Below are 22,589 nucleotides of genomic sequence, written 5' to 3' on the forward strand. Positions count from 1 at the left end.
GCTGCTCCCCATCCTGGTTCATCTGCCCGCGGGCACAAGACCGCAACGGTTAGCACTGGGGGAGATTTGGGGACCTCACTGGAAGTAACTCTGCCAGGTGAATCCCCACGGACCTCCCATTCCCCACCACGCTCGTGCGCCCTGGTTGAGTTTTGGGATGAGTCAGGCGGCCCGCCTCAGAGAGGGTTCGACCTCTCATTCGGCACTCAGGAGGAGGACGAGATCTCAATAACAGCATCGGAGAGCAAGCTGCTTCAGTCCGATGCGGAGGACTTGGCTGGGCTTCCACCTTTGGGTGTGGTTGCCCAGTCTGAGGCTGATGCCGAGCTGATGGCCATGCTTACCCAGGCCGCCATGAGCGTCGGGCTAGATTGGAACCCTCCACCCTGCCCTGAACCCTCGCTGCTTGATGATTGGGTCCTGGGGTCGAAGCACCACTCACGGCCGCGTTCCGCCCCGGTCCCTTTCATCCTGGAAGTGCAGAAAGAACTCGCGAAGTCGTGGCAGGCACCTTTCATTGCCCGGACCGGGCTTTTGAGTTCTGCTGCTCTCACCACCCTTGATGGCCGGGTGGTCAGAGGCTACACGGACATTCCCCAGGCAAAGCAGGTGATTGCGGTGCACTTGTGAATGCAGAGCGCCGCCACCTGACAGAACCATCCTAGGCACCCATCCAAGGCCTGTAAGACTACGTCATCTCTGACGGCGAAGGCTTACAGTGCCGCGGGTCAGGCCACCTCCGCTCTGCATGCCATGGCCCTCCTGCAGGTCCACCAGGCCAAAGCATTGAAAGAGCTGCACGAGGGTGGTCCTGACCCGGGAGTAATGCAGGAGCTGCACTCGGCGACCGACCTTGCCCTACAGGCGACGATGGTCACAGCGCGGGCTCTCGGGCAGACAATGTCCACATTGGTGGTCCAGGAGCACCACCTTTGGCTCAACCTGGTTGAGATGAGGGATGCCAACAAGGTTTGCTTCCTTGATGCCCCCATTTGCCAGGCTGGCCTTTTCGGCGACATCGTCGAAAACTACGCGCAGCAGTTTCCGACGGTAAAGCAGCAGACCGTGGCCATTCAGCACATCTTGCCCCGGCGTGGTTCAAGATCACGTACCCCGTCTGCCCGTTGCTGTGGTGATCCTCCTGTGGCAGCAACATCGGCTCCACTGCGGCTCAGCCCCAGCGTAGAGCTCCCTGCAGGAAGTTGACGCCCCTGTCTCACGGTCTGTGACCAAGAACCCTAGGAAGGCTTCTAAGCATCCCTGAGACACCCCTGTGGGGAGACTTGCACCACATTTGGAGGTGGTAGACAGACCACTCCATCCCTGGTGGAGGGCTGGAGGGAGAATCCTTGGTTCCCTTTTTTGAATTTGCCACATGCCTGAAGGGCTGCGGTACCCACATTTTCAAAAAAAGAGCACTTTCCTCACTCTCTGGGTTATACACTCGATGCCTTCGGCCGTCGTTGTTACGACAGCCTTGCACCGAGCATTCGCGGCCAGCGAGTTGTAGGTGTGGGTTTCCTGCCTCCACGCACCTTGCCACGACACACACACACCCATGCACAGGCGATTGTGGCTGGCTACAAGGACGCTCAGCTTCCTCCCCGTCTCTGACCAGTCCTATGTTGGGTACATGGAGCAAGGTAAGTGCTTTAACGCCTCTCCCTCTACAGCGAGATTGGGACACGAGGCCCCCCGACGTAGCACTCCCCACCCCTATCTGCCGCGAGATACGTTCCGCGGGTATGTCAACAGCAGCTGTCCCCTTGGTGCCCCTCCCCGGAGTTTGGAGGCATGGTTAACGCTCTCCAACCCGTTGCGATGGCTGGCCAGGATGATCTGACTCAGCCATGCGATTCAGTTCGCCAGGTGCCTGCCCAGGTTCGACGGCATCCATTTCACCTTGGTAGGTGGCGAGGACGCCGCTGCCCTACGTGCGGAGATAGAGCCTGTCACTCCAGCCGAGATGAAGGGTGGCTTCTACAGCCCCTAATTCATCGTGCCCAAGAAAGGGGGTGGGTTGCGGCCGATCTTGGACCTGCGGGCACTGAATCGGGCCCTGTACAAGCTTCCGTTCAGGATGCTCATGCAGAAGCACATTCTATTGTGCGTCCGGCACCGAGATTGGTTCGTGGTGGTAGACCTGAAAGACACATACTTCGGAGGGTCAGGCATACCAGTACAAGGTCTGTCTCTGTCGCCTCACATCTTCATGAAGGTCGCAGAGGCAGCCCTTACCCCACTAAGGAAAGTGAGCGTCCACATCCTCAACTATCTCTATGACTGGCTGATCCTAGCTCACTCTCGAGACCTGTTGTGTGCACACAGAGACCTGGTGCTCAGCCACATCAGCCGATTGGGGCTTCAGGTCAACTGGGAAAAGAGCAAGCTCGCCCCAGTGCAGAGCATCTCTTTTCTTGAGATGGAGTTGGACTCGGTCGCTATGACCGCTCATCTCACGAACAAGCGTGCTTAGTCGGTGCTGAATTGCCTGAAGGCATTCAGGGGGAGAACAGCGGTCCCACTGAAACAATTTCAGAGGCTTCTGGTGCATATGGCATCCTCAGTGGAGGTCACGCCCCTCGGGTTGATGCATATGAGACCACTTGAGCACTGGCTTCAGACTCGAGTCCCGAGATGGGCTGGGGTGCCGTTTGCCATGGGCACGCAGCCGCAGGTTCCTGGACAGGCCTTTGTCTGCATTGGCACATCAACTGCCTCGAGTTGCTTAAGGTAGTTCTAGCCCTGCGGAGGCTTCGGCCATTGATCCAGGGCAAGTATGTGTTGGTCCGGATGGACAACACAGCGATGGTAGCATACATAAACCACCAAGGCAGTTTACACTCGCCCTGCATGTTGCAACTCACCTACAGTCTCCTCCTCTGGAGCCAGCAGCAGCTCAAGTTGGTGCGGGCCACTCACATCCCCGGTGAACTCAGTCGCACAGCAGACATGCTGCCGTGGCAGGTGACGCTCAAGAAATTCCACCCCCAGGTGGTCCGGCTGATTTGGAGTCGATTCGGTGAGGCACAGGTAGACCTGTTTGCCTCCCGAGAATTGCCCACTGTGGTATTCCCTGACCGAGGCCCCCCTCGGCACAGATGCACTGGCACACAGCTGGTCCTGGGGTCTGCACAAATATGCATTTCCCCCAGTGAGCCTACTTACACAGATGTTGTGCAAGGTGAGAGAGGACGAGGAACAGGTCCTGTTGGTAGCACCCTACTGGCCCACCCAGGCTTGGTTCTCAGAACTCACGCTCTTCGTGACAGCCCCTGCCTGGCAAATTCCCCTGAAGACGGACCTTCTTTCTCAGGGACGAGGCATGATTTGGCACCCATGATCAGACCTCTGGAACCTCCATGTCTGGCACTTGGACAGGATGCAGAAGATCTGAGTGGCTTACCACCCACGGTGGTAGACACTATCACTCAGGCCAGGGCCCTCTCTACCAGGCAACTGTACGCCTTTGAGTGGCACCTGTTCGTGAATTGGTGTTCTTCCCGAGGCGAAGACCCACAGAGTTGTGCTTTCCTTCCTGCAGGAGAGGTTGGAAGGGCGGCTGTCCCCCTCCACCTTGAAGGTGTATATAGCCACTATAGCGGCACACCATGATGCAGTGGACTTTATGTATGTAGGGAAGCTCGACCTGATCATCAGGTTCCTTAGAGGCACCAGGAGGTTTAATCCTCCTAGGCCGCACCTCATTCCCTCATGGGACCTCTCTGTGGTCCTGCTGGGCCTATATAGAGTCCCTTTTGAGCCCTTAGAATCAGTTGAGCTGAAAGCCCTCTCCTTGAAGATGGCCCTCTGGACTGCACTCACCTCCATCAAGAGGGTTGGGGATCTGCAAGCATTCTCTATCAGAGAATACGTGCCTAGAGTTTGGCCCAGCGTACTCTCACATGATCCTGAGACCAGGCCGGGCTATGTGCCCAAGGTTCCCACTACCCCCTTTAAAGATCAGGAACCTGCAAGTGCTGCCCCGGGAGGAGGCAGACCCAGCCTTGTTGGTGCTGCATCTGGTACGTGCTTTACATATCTATTTGGACCATACGAAGAGCTTTAGATGCTCTGAGCAGCTCTTTGTCTGTTTCAGGGGACAGCAGAAGGGGAACACTGTCTCCAAACAGAGGATTTCCCACTGGATTGTGGACACCATCGCATTGGCATACCAGGCCCAGGGTGCGCTGTCCCCTTTGGGACTACGAGCGCACTCTACCAGGAGTGTAGCCTCCTCCTGGGCCTTGGCCAATGGCACCTCTCTAACAGACATCTGTAGGGCAGCGGGCTGGGCAACACCCAACACCTTCGAGATTTTTTAATTTCCAGGTTGAGCCAGTTTTGTCCCTTGTGTTGGTAGGTTCAAACAGGTAAGGATGCGGGCAGCTGGCCAGGTGTACTGCTGGCACACAAGAGCCTTTTCCCTTCCAAGTGGAAGATGTGCGCTCTTTCATCCACGTGAGTTCTGTTGTGGTTTCTGCCACCTATGTGAAACATCACTCTTGAAGTCTTGGGGTTTTGATGCCAGAAGATAGACTTTATTATCAAAGATAAAAAAATGAGTTGTTCCCAGCACAACAACTACTACAAATGGTTTGCACCTGCTTAAATACGTACCATCTACCAAGGAGTGGCCAATACCTTCCATACATGACACGTCACCATCATCCATCACCCTATTCTTTGACTCCAGTCTGTTTATTTTAAGAAGTGGACAGGAGACACCTGTGGATGAACCTCAACATATATTTTCTCAGCAGTCATGAGAGCAGTTTACTATATGTGAGCACATTCCTTTCCTACACAGGCTTCTCCACACACACACTAAGATTCATGCTTGACCATCAGAAATAATTGTAGAATAAAATGGCTATATTAACATTGATTATACTTGATTAATTTATATTCAACTTGATAAAAATATTCTACATATCCCCCCTCTGGGACTTAAATAAGTCCCACCTTCACTGTTCTTATTCAGAGTGCAGTTTCATAATTCAGTCTCCTCAGCTATGCTGTCTAGTGAGTTAAGTCACATAACTTCATTACCAATGACCAGATTATGCAACCGCACTCCGGTGGAAATTCTGAATCAAATGTCTCCATCCAAGTTTAATTAAGAATGTAGTAAAAGTTTCTGTCTCATTATTCCTTCATTCAATAAATAAAACCTATAAGCATGTTATACTGTAAGCATGAGCGTGCAATTGGTTCAGCCTTGTCTTTGGTTGTCACAGTTATGTAGAGTATATCAAACATAAAACAAAATATTCATCATCATATTAAGAGTTATTTGTTGTAGTGTAGATATCTTCAACCCAGATACTTTGCGCATCGTAGAGGATCACCCTTTGGGGAGAGGTTAGGCTAGCACTTACACCCAGGGTATGGCTCATTATTCATTTCCTCATACATATCTTCATCGAAGGAATCAATTTCCTCCCAATCTGGTATTTCTGTCCATCCAGTGTAGGTGTCATTGCATTGGACCGTTCACATTGATCAATGTCATCTGCTTCACAGTTGCATGGATAAAATTTATTTTACTAATGGTATCACTCAACAGAATATTATTCCTTCCACAAGGATTGTTATTCTAATCATTATATTAATTTTAGCCAGTCGTGTACCCCATTTCTTAAAGAATTCTATTTCAATTGTTTTAAACAAACAACACAAGAAATGTTAATCTTTAGTCACCACCATGTTTTCTTTTTTCATTCTTCATTAATATTAAAATGTACATTAGTTCAATAAAAGCATAAGTAATAAATCCTTTTTCCATCTTAATTCTTCATCATACAAACCTTCCCAGGTTTGTTTAATATTACTTCAATAAGTCAGGCACTCCTTTGTCTGCAATGGTTCTCAAAACTTTACCCCTAAAACCAATCTATAAATAATCTTCTACACAGGGTATGATCCCCTGATGGCGCAGTGACAGAATGCTTGGTATTTAACACTGTGGTAATTTGTTTTAATAAAGCGGTTATTAAAATGCAGCCGGGTTGATTGGAACTCACAATTTTTGGGCAGGTTTCTTCTAGACCTCCCTTTTGATGCTTCCGACCTAAAAGCAGCCTTTGCCATGCAGCCTTTGCCACGCAGTCCACCCTCAGCATCCTGGCACTGACAGAAACATGGATACGTCCAGAGGATACAGCAACACCTGCTGCTCTCTCCAACAACTTCTCCTTCTCTCACACCCCTCGACACACCGGTAGGGGTGGGGGAACAGGTTTGCTCATTCATAACAACTGGACTTTTTCACCACACTCTTCACTATGTAACAATACTAGTTTTGAATTCCATGCTATTACTACTATGCAACCCACAAAAATAAATGTTGTTGTCATCTATCACCCTACAGGTCAGCTGACAAACTTTCTTGAGGAGTTGGATGTCCTGCTGTCCTCCTTGCCGGAGGATGGTAGGCCACTTGTGGTTCTTGGTGATTTCAACATACACCAAGACAAGCCCCAGGCCACTGAACTGAATACTCTCCAGGCCTCATTTGACTTGGAAAGACAACACACCACAACAACTCACAGATCGGACAACTAGCTGGACCTTATTTTTACACGTAACTGTACCAACTCAAATATTCTTGTTACTCCTTTACATGTCTCTGATCACTACTTTGTTCAATTCAACATGACTCTCCCATCTACAGAAAAACAGTCTCCACCTTTGGTTTCCTTTCGCCATAACCTCCATTCTCTTTTACCCTCACGCCTCTCCACTGCTGTCTCTACCTCCCTTCCCACCCTAAATGTATTTACCACACTTAATATAAACACTGCCACAGACACACTAAGCTCTACTTTAACAACCTGTCTAGACAACATCTGTCCTATCTCCTCTAGGCCAGCACGTGCTACACCACCCAGCCCCTGGCTGTCTGATGTCCTTCGTGAACATTGGACTGAACTCAGGGCAGCTGAGAGGAGATAGCAGAAATCTAAAGATCCAGCAGATCTAGGTAAATATCAGTCTCTGCTTGCAACTTTTTCAGATAACGTTAAATCTGCAAATACCTCCTATTACCAGAACAAGATCAACAGCACCACAGACACTCGCAGCTTGTTTAGAACATTCAACACACTTCTCTGCCCTCCCCCTCCACCACCTGACACATCACTGACAGCAGATGTCTTGCCACATTTTTTACTAATAAGGTTACATCCATCAGCAATACATTCTCAGCACCACATCCTGTCAAACACCTGTCTCCTGTATGCAACTCTTCTGTCTCTATGTTCTCTCCTCTGACTGACACTGAGTCTCTAAACACCTCCTCTCCAACCACCCCACCACCTGTTCCCTTGACCCCATTCCTTCTCACCTTCTCCAGGCCATTTCTCCGTCCACCCTACCTGCACTCACACACATAATTAACACATCTCTAATTACAGGCACTTTTCCCACTACATTCAAGCAGGCTCGAGTAACCCCGCTGCTGAAGAAACCTGCACTTAACCCCACACAAATAGAACACTACAGACCAGTCTCTCACTTGAAAGGGCAGTTTTCAATCAAATCTCTGCCTATCTCTCACAGAACAAGCTGCTGGACGACAATCAGTCAGGTTTCAAAAGTGGACACTCCACCGAGACTGCCTGCTGGCTGTCACTGAGTCACTGAGACAGGTGAAAGCTGAATCCAGATCATCCGTCCTGATTCTGCTGGACCTTTCTGCAGCCTTTGACCCAGTCAACCATCAGATCTTACTCTCTACCCTCACCTCGCTGGGCATCACAGGAACTGTGCTTGACTGGTTTAACTCCTGTCTCTCAGGTAGGTCCTTCAAGGTAGCCTGGAGAGGTGAGGTATCCAAGCCTCATCAGCTACTTACTGGGGTACCTCAGGGATCAGTGCTTGGGCCACTTCTCTTCTCTATATACACAACATCACTGGGACCCATCATTCAGGCACATGGTTTCTCTTACCACTGCTACACTGATGACACGCAACTCTACTTGTCTTTCCAGCCCAACGACACCACAGTGACTGCTCGAATTTCTGCCTGCCTGGCAGACATCTCGGCCTGGATGAAGGAGCACCACCTGCAACTCAACCCAGCCAAGACTGAACTCCTTGTCTTTCCAGCCATCCCTGCTGTTGAACACAACATCACCATGCAGCTGGGTGCAACTACAGTAGCGCCTTCCAAATCAGTCAGAAATCTAGGCGTAACCATCGACAACAGACTAAATTTCACAGACCACATCTCTAAGACCGCAAGATCATGTAGATTTACACTCTACAATATCAGGAAGATAAGACACTTCCTCTCTGAACATGCCACACAACTGCTTGTCCAGTCGCTTGTCATAACTAGACTGGACTACTGTAACACTCTCATTGCAGGCCTCCCTGCATGTGCAATAAGACCCCTGCAAATGATCCAGAATGCAGCAGCACGTCTGGTCTTTAATGAACCAAAGAGAGCACATGCTACACCACTACTTGCCTCTCTCTACTGGCTGCCGGTTGATGCACGTATCAAATTCAAGGCTCTGATGCTGGCATACAGAACAGTCACTGGGTATGCTCCAGCATACCTAAAATCATTTATGCAGAGCTACGCGCCCACTAGAAGCCTGTGGTCAGCTAAGGAACGTCGCCTTGTTGTACCAACACAAAAATGCACCAAAACACTTTCCCGGACTTTCAGCTTCATCAAACCACGTTGGTCGAACGACCTTCCCAACTCCATCCGTGAAGCTGACTCACTCTCTGTCTTCAAAAAATGACTAAAAACACAACTTTTCCATGAGCACTTAACCAGTCATTAAAAAAAATAAAAAAAATCCTGTTGCACTTTATTCTTTTTTGAATACTATTCTGATGCTAGTGAAACTTTGTAATATGGCATTTTTCATACCACTGTCTCCTTAAGATGATTCGCTTATGTTTTCCCTCTTTTGTAAGTCGCTTTGGATAAAAGCGTCTGCCAAATGAATAAATGTAAATGTAAAAATGTAAAATGTAAAAGCATCCATCCACTTCCTTAAACCCATCTCACCCATTCTTGGGCAGGCTAACAAGGGCGGTGATGCCCTGCTTTAGGTTGCCCCACATTTTTGCCATTGGAGAGTCTTATCCGTCATTGGGTCATCACCTCATATCACTGGTCTCGATACCACTCAGTCCTATTAGCCAATCCTTAATAATTTGGTATCAGTAAACAGATATTTTCTTTTGTTTCAGGGAGTATCACCTGAGAACCATCACAGCCAATGAAACCATCTACAACTGCTTAAATATGGAGACAGTTCAAAACATGGTTAAATTCAAAAAGCATTATTCAAAATTTAACAATCTATTAAAATTGTTCAAATTAAAAGAAAAAGTAAGAATTCTAAAATTTAACTAATTTACAGATCATTAATTTCCATTCAAGTTGTATTTCTACTCCTTTAGCAAATGTCATAAAAGACCATGTATCATGGTGAGGACTAACATCAGAACAAAACAAAATAAAGGTACCCTCTGTCAAGCTTCTAAGAAGTTTAATTTAAAAACATCACCTTAATTCAATAATAGTCTCTAGATTGTTTTGAACCTACATTAAGTGTGTCAGATCAACTTTCAACTAAATCTCTTGTCTTTAGTATAAACGCTTAACTTTAGATTGCCCTCTAAATATATAAAATACTTAATCATGATGAAAGCTGTTTGAACCTCTCCTTCATATCACTGTATCTAACATTATTGTCAAATCACATCATTTTCCATATACAATAAAATCAAATCAAAAGAAAATAAAACAATTTAGAGATGTGCCTTTAGCACACTTCAAAAACGTATACTGAGAGTGAGGGTGGGGAAGGAATTTGGAGGGGGACATTCCACTCCTTCACACTGTTTCTTATCTCAATACAGCTGTTCTTTCAACAGTGAAAATAGTGATAATTAGACAACACTTATCTTGTAGCTTTGTCATTTTATTGCAGTCCTGTCATCTTATTACTAATATAATCCCCTGTTTTTTCTTTTTTTTTTTTTTTTAAAGTCAATTAACTATCTAATGATTACTTTCTCCCTTTTCTTACTCTTTCTCAGGAGAAGGGACTTTTATTCTATCTAATGAAGCAACACAAATCACCTTTTTTTTAAACAAAGTAGTAAAGAGGCACAATGGAAATTCAGACAAATCTCTTTGATCAATATCATAAACTACAACCTTTTAATTTTTCATATCTCTTATTTTTTATATTCTACGGTTTCAGCATCATTTAACAATAAGATTTTTCATTTATTATTCTCTAATACTTCTCAGCATTTCCTGACAAATTATTCAGTTAAATAGTAGAGACAAACATCATTGTGCAGAAACTGTATGCCTCTAAAGTGATAATTTCATGGATTCATCTCAAAATAGAAATAGTTTACTAGAAAAAGACACTCAATCAACTCTATGTAGCATCCATTTACCTTTTTCTTTAAAGTGAGGGTACTCCCTGGAAAATTTTGGGGGTAAACAATCCAATAGCTAATTCTAATTTTGCCATCAAGTTTGTAATATTTACTCTTTAAATCAATGAATCAACTGTAAGAACAATTTAGACATGGGTCTTGAACCCATGGATGGCAATCTGGAAGTATAAGACTGAAATCAACTTATCCAGAGAAATTAGAATCCACATTTGAAATGTCAAATCAGTATTGATTACCAGCAATCATGAGATAATAGATAATGCCACACAATATCAGATAATAGCCCACATCATTTTCAGTCTTTTTTACCTTCGGACTTCCTCCTGCAGTATTAACAACTTCAATAAATAATCTGGCCCAGCTATCTGCAATGGTGAGAGACTTGTTCCAGAATGAGTTAATGAAACAACATACACATAATGATGACAACAGAATGGGTAAAACATAGTTGGTATCAAAGACACTATCAGAATAGACGCATTTATATGAAGTTATTAACATTCATAGTTGAGGAATTTACGATGTTCAATTTAATCTTAACGTTTCTCCATGGGTTTCACCTGCTACACATGACCAATTTTTTCCTTAGCATTTATCAATCATTTTTTACAAATACGTCACAGATATTTCTTAAATCTTCAAATCAGAACTTCTAGCACGAATATTTTATGCACGTCCAAAAGGAAATGCTTTGAGAGACTAATCAGAGATTACATCTGCTCTGTATTGCCACTCAATCTTGACCCGCTGCAGTTTGCTTACCGCAACAACCGCTCCACTGATGATGCCATTGCATCTACAATACACACTGCTCTCTCCCACCTGGAAAAAAAGAACACTTATGTGAGAATGCTGTTTGTAGACTACAGCTCAGCATTCAACACCATAGTGCCCTCCAAGCTAGATGAGAAACTCCGGGCTCTGGGCTTAAACAGCTTGCTGTGCAGCTGGATCCTGGACCTCCTGTCAAGCAGACGCCAGGTGGTTAGAACAGGCAGCAACATCTCCTCATCACTATCCCTCAACACTGGAGCCCCGCAGGGCTGTGTTCTCAGCCCACTATTGTATTCCTTGTACACACATGACTGTGTGGGAACACATAGCTCCAATGCCATCATTAAGTTTGCTGATGACACATCACCGAGGAACTCACATGGTCCGTCCACACTGAAGTCGTTGTGAAGAAGGCTCATCAGCACCTCTTCTTCCTGAGACGGCTGAGGAAGTTTGGAATGAACCGCCACATCCTCACACGGTTCTACACCTGCACTGTGGAGAGCATCCTGACTGGCTGTATCTCCGCCTGGTACGGCAATAGCACCGCCCACAACCGCAAAGCACTGCAAAGGGTGGTGCGAACTGCCAGACACATCATCGGAGGTGAGCTTCCCTCCTTCCAGGAAATATATACAAGGCGGTGTGTGAAAAAAGCTCAGAGGATCATCAGAGACTCCAGCCACCCGAGCCATGGGCTGTTCTCACTGCTACCATCAGGTAGGCGGTATCGCAGCATCAGGACCCACACCAGCCGACTCCATGATAGCTTCTTCCCCCAAGCAATCAGACTTCTGAACTCTTGATCTCCCACGTTCAAAATACATCAGCACTGCACTTTATTACCCTTACTCTTATATCTCACACCGGACTGTCATAAATTATATTATTATTATTATATTATATTCTCTCTTAACAACTGACTATCAGCCGACAGCCTGAATGTCAATACAGTACAATACTGTACATTATATATATATATATATATATATATATATATATATATATATATATATATATATATACTTTTTTATATATTTTTTATTTTTTATTTTATTGAATAATGTGTATCTATATAGTAAAAAAACAAAAAACAAAAAAAAAAACGCGTATTGTATACTGTACAGTGTATGTTATTATTTGTATATTGTTGAGTGTAATTATGTGTATAACAGATGTTTAAATTGTGTTGTGTTAATTTGATGTTATTGTAAATTGGTATATGTCTCATCACTGTCACGACTGCTATGTTGATCGGAACTGCACCCAAGAATTTCACACACCATTGCACTTGTGTATATGGCTGTGTGACAATAAAGTGATTTGATTTGATTTGATAAAACAGACACATGAATGGGAAGTTTTCACATTTAAGGTTTACTTTTCATACTCAAGTTACAAAGTATAATTTTCTTATTAGTCAGTTTCACCTTTCTTTTTTAATTTCTCTTTCCCATTTTGACATCTTACATTTCCATTTGCTTAACCGTGGCTTTGATAACTAGTGACCTCAATAAAGGAAGCACACAACAAAACAATAGCCCTCCTATCATTACTGCAATTCCCAAAAACTTTCCCAATTTACATAATGCATCTCTCCCTAACAAATTAACAGGATTCTGATTTGTATGGTTGCACTTTTGTTTTTTGTTTGTAGCCTTTTTCTCTTCCCTGTGCCCACCTTCTTATATTTTTTAATAATTTTCTCCTTCCTTTTTGAACACTGCTAGCATTTCTCTCTCTTTTTACTTTTTTACTTTTTTACTCTTATCTTTAGTTTTATAATTTTTTATCAAAGTTTCCATTTCCTCACACAATGCTACATCAAATGTCCCTTCCTTAGGCCATTTTGTCATCATATCTTGGTTCTCTTTTGCCATTTGCTTGAGAGCTTACTTATAAGTTCTCTACACAATGGATATTTTAATCCTAATTAGGAAAAATGTATCAATGTATACATTTTGTAACAACATTTATTCGTTCTAATAACATGATCTTCCAAAAGAAATGCAATTATTTTTATTTATTTATAAACCAATTTCCCATATCCTCTCCTATAACATGCACTTTAATTGTAATAATTATTATACCATATACATGTACAAATTTTACTATGTGTTGTCAGTTTACTTTTAGGACCACTCTGTATCTAAATAGTGCACGCCCTGGGATTCAAACTAGTGAGCTAGCAAACTCCAGGGGTAGTAGCCAGCGTATTTTACCACTGAGCTACCCAGGCCCCCACAGCAGATTTTTCTTAGATAAGCTCAATTTTACTTTATTTATTTATTTCGCTTTCTCATTTCTTTGAGATTTTATCAATTATTTACACAGTGGATTTCTAGATTTTAGTATTTCCACTGGAGTGTTTGCCATAATTATACCTTATGCAGTATAACAACACTTATCTTAAATACAACCTTTGTTTAAAATCCAATTACTTTGTTGACTTTAGTTGAATGCAATACACTGGACTCAAAGCTTTATTGTTTGTCCAGATAATGTGATTTCCCAAATGGAATTCAATCACTTTATAGTTCTTTATAATTTTAATATTCTTCTTTGTCACTGTGATATGAACTTTAACTCTGAGCACAGTTATACTACTTTTATGTATAAATTATCTGTATGAAGTCAAGTACATTTCTATGCTACAGTCTAGTTTAGGAGTTATGATCTGGCATATGATCTGGCACAACAACAGCTGCTCTTTCTAAGTTGAGTTAATCTTACTTCAGGCTTCCTTCATGGCATGAAAAGAACAGCCCAAGACTAAATTTAGTCCAGCCAGCTAAGAGTTAACTTTTTGCTTTCATGCACATTTTGTTTTACAGCAGTGTTGTCTCACCATTTTAAGTCTTTTTCCTATTGTCAGTTTATACTGTATTATATTTACTCTTCCATATATCTTTTTTGATCATTGGTTTTAACTCCACTATACAACCAGAATAATTTTTAAGTGCCCTCTTTGCCTCTAATCATCAGATCTCTTTTGCCTCATATATTGATGGAAGGTTGAAAATAGGCCTTAATAGATTTTCTTTGCTGTAAATTGCATATATGCTCCTCATTAGTTACACAGCAAAGGTTGAGTCTCTCTATCTGTATCACAAATTCTACAATTTGAAGAATGGCCAAACAACCTACAAAGACAATATCTCGGAACATTTTTAGTTCCCTATCTGTCACTCACTCAACGTTGTGTCGATGTAGTGACACTAGGGGTCACTCTTGGGAGCCCGAGACACCTCTGGTTGTACCTATGAAAATTGGCGAGTGGTATTTGCATACCACTCCCCTGGACATACGGGTATAAATGGAGCTGGTATACAACCACTCATTCAGATTTTCTCTTCGGAGCCGAATGGTCATGCTCACTAAGCTGAATTCCCACGACTGTTCATTCACCTCTGCTGGATATGACAGCGCATTTCAGCGGTTTCTCCCCCCTCTGCACTGGTGCACTGCAGAGAATGCCCCTGGGCGCTTTGGCAGAAATAAAAGAGTATATTTCTCTAAAAGAGTATATTTCTCTAAAAGAGTATATATCTCTAAAAGAGTGGCACACACGGAACATCTTTTTAAAGATGCCTTTCCTTTGTGTGTTATTCCTGGTTGTGCTCATTATCTCTTGCCTTCTGATGGTCACGATCACTGTCTTTCGTATCTGGGCACTGCTCACTCAGAGACAGCGTTCATGGATGGGTCATGTACTCATTGTGAGAACATGTCCATGGCAACGATGCAGTCGCGGCTTACCTTCGTAAGAAAGCAAGCCACCCCAGAGGCTCCCCGCCTCGGTCCTTCTACCCACGGGTATGAGGCTAGCGCGGCTAGCACTGGGGGCGATTTGGGGACCTCAATGGGACCACCTCCGCCGGGTATCCCCCCACAGACCTCCCATTCCCCAGCACGCTCGTCTGCCCCGATCGGGCTTCCGAATGAGTCTGCAGGCTCGTCTCATGGTGAGTTCGACCTCTTATTTGGAGCCCGCGTAGGTGATGAGCTGTCGAGCGGTCACCCTGTCACAGGCTGATGTGGAGATGACGACATGCTTTCTCGGGCATCCGTGAGCATCGGGCTAGAGTGGAACCCTCCGCTCTCCGCTGAACCCTCGCGGCTCGATGATTGGTTCCTGGGCTCGCTGTGCCGCTCAAAGCCATGCCCCGTCCCCTTTCCTTTCTTCCCGGAAGTGCACGAAGAGCTGACAAGATCGTGGGAGGCACTTTTTACTGCCCGGTCCCGATCTTTCAGCTGCCCCGCCCTCACTACCCTCGATGGTGTGGCGGCCAAGGGCTATTCAGCAATCCCCCTGGTGGATAAAGGCGCTCGCGGTGCACCTATGCCCGCAGAGTGCCACCACCTGGCGTGGGTGCCCAAAGCTCCCATCCAAGGCCTGTAGGTTTACATCGTCTCTGACGGCCAAGGCCTATGGTGCCACTGGACAAACCGCCACCGACCTGCACGCCATGGCTCTCCTGCAAGTCCGCCAAGGTGCTAAAGGAACTGCACGAGGGTAGTTCCGCACCGGGATTGATGCAGGAGCTGTGCTCGGCGACCGACGAAGGTCACGGTGCGGTCTCTCTGGCGGACGATGTCCACCTTGGTGGTCCAGGAGCGCCATTTTTGGCTTAACCTGGTCAAAATGGGAGAGGCCGACAAGGCACGGTTCCTTGCTGCCCCATTTCCCAAGTTGGCCAGTCCGGCAACACCGATGACTTTGCCCAGCAGTTCTCAGCAGTGAAGCAGCAGACAGAGGTTATCTGGCACATCCCGACCTTTCAGTAGGTCCTTGTTCCCTCGTGTCTTCATGAAGGTCGCAGAGGCAGCCGACTAGGGCTTCGGGTCAACTGGGAAAAGAGCAAGCTCCTCCCGGTTCAGAGCATCTCTTTTCTCGGTTTGGAGTTGGACTCAGTCTCAACCATGAACGAGCATGCACAGTCGGTGCTGACCTATTTGAAGGCGTTCAACAGAAAACAGCGGTTCCACTTAAACTTTTTCAGAGGCTCCTGGGGCATATGGCATCCTCAGCGGTGGCCACTCCGCTCGGGTTGATGCATATGAGACCGCTTCAGCACTGGCTTCAGACTTGAGTCCCGAGATGGGCATGGCGCCGCGGGACACATCGCGTGGCCATCACGCCGATCTGTCACCGTCTCTTCAGCCCTTGGACCGATCTCACATTTCTACGGGCAGACGTTCCCCTAAAGCAGGTCTCCAGGCGCGGTGGTAGACACAATCACTCAGGCTAGGGCCCCCTCTATGAAAGGCATACAGGCGCCTAAGTGGCGTCTGTAAGCTAAGTGGTGTTCTTCCCGACGGCTGTGTGCCCGTTGCAAACGGCACCCCAGCCCATTTTGGAGGCATCTGTCATGACCACGAAGCGCCTGGGGACCAGTTCTAGAGGAACACCTGCCCGAAGGAACGAGAGGTCGGTCCAAGGGCTGAAAAGACGGTGACGGACCAATGTGATGACCACGCGGTGTGTACCGTGGCGCCATGGCCATCTCGGGACTCGAGTCTGGAGCCAGTGCTGAAGCGGCCTCATATGTATCAACCCGAGCGGGGTGGCCACCGCCGAGGATGCCATATGCCCCAGGAGCCTCTGAAGAAGTTTCAGTGGAACCGCTGTTCCCTGTTTGAACGCCTTCAAACAGGCCAGCACCAATTGGGCGCACTCGTTTGTAAGGTGCGCCATCAAGGAGACTGAGTCCAACTCCAAACCGAGAAAAGAGATGCTCTGAACCGGGAGGAGCTTGCTCTTTTCCCAGTTGACCCGAAGCCCTAGTCAGCTGAGGTGTGAGAGCACCAGGTCCCTGTGTGCGCACAACATGTCTCGAGAGTGAGCTAGGATTAGCCAGTCGTCGAGATATTTGAGAACGCAAATGCCCACCTCCCTTAACGGGGCAAGGGCAGCCTCAGCAACCTTCGTAAAGACGCGAGGAGACAGGGACAGGCCGAAAGGGAGGACTTTGTACTGATACGCCTGACCCTCGGACGCGAACCGCAGGAAGGGTCTGTGTCAAGGAAGGATCAAGGCGTGGAAGTACGCATCCTTCAGGTCTACCGCCACAAACCAATCTTGATGCCAGACGCTCGCCAGAATGCGTTTTCGCGTCAGCATCTTGAACAGGAGTATGTGTAAAGCCTAGTTCAGAACTCACAGGTCCAAGATTGGCCTCAACCCACCGCCTTTTTTTGGTACGATGAAGTAGGGGCTGAAAAAAACCCTTCTTCATTTCGGCTGGAGGGGCAGGTTCTATCACGCCCTTCCGTAGGAGGGTAGCGATCTCCGCGCAAGGTAGCAGCGTTTTCGTCTTTCACCAAGGTGAAATGGACACCGCTGAACCTGGGCGGATGCCCGGTGAAGTGAATCGCGCAGCCGAGTCGGACGGTCCGGACCAGCCCTCGTGACGGATTGGAAAGCGCAATGCGTCCAAGTTCCGCGCAAGGGGGACCAAAGGGACAACGTCATCGGATGTACCGGCAGGTGGGGCCTCGCAGCGGGGTGGAGCTTTAGGTGCCACACCACGTCGTGGCCGTGCTGAGTCTAAGGACATCGAAGCACTTACCTGGCTCCTTGTGAACACCCCCAGAACAGCCTGGGACAGGGGAGGAAGAGGCCTGTCCTCATGACCCGTGGAGACTGTCACATCGGGGGTGGATTTGTGCCACAGTTGGGCTCTCAGGGGCGGAAGACCGCCGCTGGAGTGCCAAACCTGCCAAATGGAGTGGTGGACGGTGGTCGTGATGACGGCCGTACACATCAGATACGTGACCCAGGGAACAAGGAAACCACTCTTGCTGAGCTCTTGAGTACTGCAGCCACTTGGGCATGCAGTGCAAAATGCAAAAGGTAACAAAAAGATGAAGATCTGCTTACCAGCTCCAGAGCAGCGGGTTTTGTTGTCCCTGGGTCGCCCGTCTCAAGGGCGCTTTGAAGCCTTTCACGGGTTCTGGGCGGCCACAAGACGGGTGGCGTCTGCTTCCTGCGGTGGGCTCCACGCCGGGCCGGGCCAAAGGGGCGGGCTGCGGAGTCACCGCAGGGGGACGCCCTTGGCAATGAGTAGATGTGGTGCGGGATCTTGAGCCGCACCAGGGCAGGATATGCCGGCTAGCATCCATCTACTGCTCTACCATCGAGAACTGCTGGGCAAAGTCCTCGACGGTGTCACCGAATAGGCCCACCTGGGAAATAGGGGCAGCAAGGAATCGTGTCTTGTCGGCCTCACCCATCTCGACCAGGTTGAGCCAAAGGTGGTGCTCCTGGACCACTAGTGTGGCCATCGTCCTCCCGAGAGACCGCGCCGTGACCTCCGTCACTCGGAGCGCAGTTCCTGCATCAATCCCGGGGCGGAACTACCCTCGTGCAGTTCCTTTAGTGCCTTGGCGGACTTGCAGGAGAGCCATGGCATGCAGGGCGGAGGCGGCTTGTCCAGCGGGACCGTAGGCCTTGGCCGTCAGAGATGATGTAAATCTACAGGCCTTGGACGGGGGCTTTGGGCACCCGCGCCAGGTGGCGGCGCTCTGCGGGCATAGGTGCACCGCGAGCGCCTTTATCCACCGGGGGATTGCTGAATAGCCCTTGGCCGCCCCACCATCGAGGGTAGTGAGGGCGGGGAAGCTGAGAAGATCGGGACCGGGCAGTAAAAAGTGCCTCCCGCGACCTTGTCAGCTCTTCGTGCACTTCCGGGAAGAAAGGAACGTATTTGTATTTCCCTTCCTTACAAATAACAGCTTGAATTTGGGAACAGTGACGTCACTCTCCACCGAACGTGGCCCAAATCGCTCCGAACCAGTTTCGTTCGTTTGTGCTCTATTTGTGCTGTTAAAAGAAACATCATCCCATATTCCTTTCTTTGTATTTAACAAGATAGCTTTTGGGAGCCGTGAAATCATGCAGGCTAAACCCCATGTCAATCACTCTCACCTGTCTTCATCGTTTGTGCTCGCTTCTGATTTGTGCTGTGTATCGTTGAAGCATAAATTTTTGGGTAAAGATTTAATCTTTCACCACATCAACCTCCAAATGCCAAAAAAAAAAAAAAAAAAAATTTGTGCTGCAAATTATGATTTGCTTATAGGCTATATGTGACACTGCATAATGTTTATATAGGTTAATTATTCCATGAAAACAGCCACAGTATTCAGCTCTAAACTTGTTTATTAGATTTAATTTAGCTAGAAGCTGGTGTGACTTGTGTTGAGGGTGTTTGTGTAATTGCATAGTACTATATGTTAGCTAATATTCCAAATATTTGTTTGAAATTTCAGCGCAATGTTTGAAAACATTAGGTTAGGTGCCGTTCACATGCTGGAATGCGTTGTTGTTGCACTAAAATTAAATGCAGCGCCACAAGAGAGCAAAAAGTAGGTGTCTCGACTTGATACGTTTAACAGTTTATGTTCTTTTTAACTTGACATGCTGTCTAAAAACACAAACAAGCCGTCAAAGATGTCTATCTAATGCATGTTTACATTGAAATCAATTATAAAACAGTGCGGACTGACACAAAAACGTGCTCAATGTGAACGGCCCCTCAGTGTAAGACTAGAACTCTTTAGAAAAGTTTGATCACACTTGCCTATTCTTTATTATTTCTTACTGTACATTTTAGATTTTAGAGTATAACATCATCAAAACTAAGAAGAAACACAGAAGTATGGAAATTATGCAGTGACCAAAACAAATGAAATCAGAAACATCTTCTATTTGAACTTCTTCAGTTCCAGCTCTGCATACAGTTCATTTTCTCAATCAACTTCAGGTGCTTTTTAAACAGTATTGAATGATTTCATATGCTGGACACTTGTTGGCTACTTTTCTTAAAAAAATAAAAATAAATAAAAAATTTAAAAAAAGTTTTGTATAGACATCTATAATTAGGCACAGTTTATTTATTTTTGAGTACAGAAATAATCCCAAGCGTTTGACCGTAAACCTTTAGATCAAAAGGTTTTAAGATTATGAGAAACAAACTTGGTCAGTGCCCTTTGGACTGGTTGTGTAGGCTATATTTATTTTATATTTCTAAGTTCTATCAGGAAAACTCGCAGACTTGAGTGAAATTGAAGATGACATTTATTTGATGAATATAAAACAGAAATGTAATGTCTCTCTTTGGCGTAAGCCCCATCTTGCGGCCCGAAGAAGTTGTACTTGGAACCGTCATATCCTGCCGGAGATAGGAGGCAGGGGCGAGGAGACTACCCCAAAAGAGAGAAAGTAGAATACTACCCCCAGAAGAGAAGATACAGTCAGGTACAAACCAAGTCTGGTGTTAGGCGTTCATTCTGGAGAAGAGAAAAAAAAAAAGAGATGTGAACACCTAGATTTGACATGAAATGCGCAATGATGCATCATGATGGCGCCGCGGATGGCCACCTCGGTGTGGAGCACTTCTATTGTTTTGTAATTTTTGTTTGTTTGTCCTGTGTTTAGTAATCTTTTTCAGTCAGTTTTACCAGAGACGAACTGCTGAACATTCGACAGCATACACCAGTCAACATTTTCCCGGATTTTGAATATTCGGACGTTTTGTTTGACATTCTAGTCGGAGGCGTGGCTGTGTTGTTTAAACGCACTATGAGACGCAGGCGAGGGAGACGAGCAGGCGCGCTGGTCAGGCTCCATCGGCGCGGCTTTCGAACAGCGCTGCCGAGCATTCATCTAGCAAATCTCCGCTCTCTCCCTAACAAAACTGATGAACTACATCTCCTCACCCGCACAAACAAGGACTTTTCAAACTTTACTGCCTGGCTGAGTGAAGCCATTCCGGACAGCACATTACATCTGCCGGGCTTTCAGCTGCTCAGTGTAGATCACATCGCGGAGTTAATGGGGAAAACGAGAGGTGGTGGAACATGCTTTTACATCAATGAAAGTTGGTGTACAGATGTAACAACGTTAAAGAGGATGTGCTGTCCTAATTTGGAAGCGCTCTTTATTAACTGTAAGCCGTTCTACTCGCTGCAGGAGTTTTCCTCGTTTATTCTGGTGAGTGTGTATATCGTGCCAAACGCATGTTTGAACACAGCGCTACAAAAGCTGACTGATCAAATCACAGACACGGAACAACAATACCCGGACTCAGTTATTATTATTCTTGGGGATTTTAACAAAGCAAATCTCACATGTGAACTGCCCGAATACAAACAGCACATTACATGCCCCACCAGAGACAGGAACATACTGGATCATTGCTACACAACAATAAAGGATGCATATCACTCTGTTCCTAGAGCAGTTTTGGGACTATCTGATCACAGTCTGGTTCATCTTCTTCCAACCTACAGACAGAAATTAGAGTGGCTAAAAGAAGATATTCTGAGAATAACGACCCTGCATCAGTGTGGAGTGGCATGAAACAACTTACTAATTACAGGACTCCTACCCCCAACCCTGTAGGGAACCAACAACTGGCTAATGACCTGAATGTGTTCTACTGCAGATTTGAAGCCCAATCTCACACCGCAAACCCACTCTGTCCTTCACTTCACACAAACACCAACACCTCCTGGAACCCCTCTCCTCCCCCCTCCTGCTACTCAACCTGCACTTAAGATCTGTGAAGATGATGTGAGCCGCGTCTTTCAACAACAAAGATAAGGAAAGCACAGGGCCCAGATGGCGTTTCACCTGCATGTCTTAGATCCTGTGCTAACCAGCTGGCCCCCATCTTCACACAGATCTTCAATAGATCACTGGAGCAGTGTGAAGTCCCATGCTGCTTCAAATGTTCCACTATCATCCCCATCCCAAAGAAACCAAAAATCACAGGACTTAATGACTACAGACCTGTCACCCTGATGTCTGTGGTCATGAAATAATTTGAGAGACTGGTGTTGGCCCACCTGAAGAACACCACTGGACCCTTTCTAGATCCCCTTCAATTTGCTTATCGAACAAACAGGTCTGTGTATGATGCAGTCAACATGGGATTGCATCATATCCTGCAACATCTGGACAGGCAAGGATCCTTTTTGTGGACTTCAGTTCGGCTTTCAACACCATCATCCCAGCTATACTCCAGAATAAACTACACCAACTCTCTGTTCCCTTGTCTATCCGTCAGTGGATTACCAGCTTTCTGACGGACAGGCAGCAGCTTGTGAGACAGGGGAAACTCACTTCTAGCACCTGTACAATCAGCACTGGTGCCCCCCAGGGATGTGTGCTCTCCCCACTACTCTTCTCCCTCTACACCAATAACTGCATCGCCAAGGACCCCTCTGTCAAGCTCCTGAAGTTTGCAGATGACACAACTGTCATCGGCCTCATCCGAGATGACGATGAGTCTGCATACAGAAGGGAGGTTAAACAGCAGTCTGGTGCAGTCAAAACAACCTTGAGCTGAACATGCTCAAAA

This window comes from Myxocyprinus asiaticus, chromosome 26, assembly GCF_019703515.2.
Source record: "Myxocyprinus asiaticus isolate MX2 ecotype Aquarium Trade chromosome 26, UBuf_Myxa_2, whole genome shotgun sequence".
NCBI classification, from domain to species: domain Eukaryota; kingdom Metazoa; phylum Chordata; class Actinopteri; order Cypriniformes; family Catostomidae; genus Myxocyprinus; species Myxocyprinus asiaticus.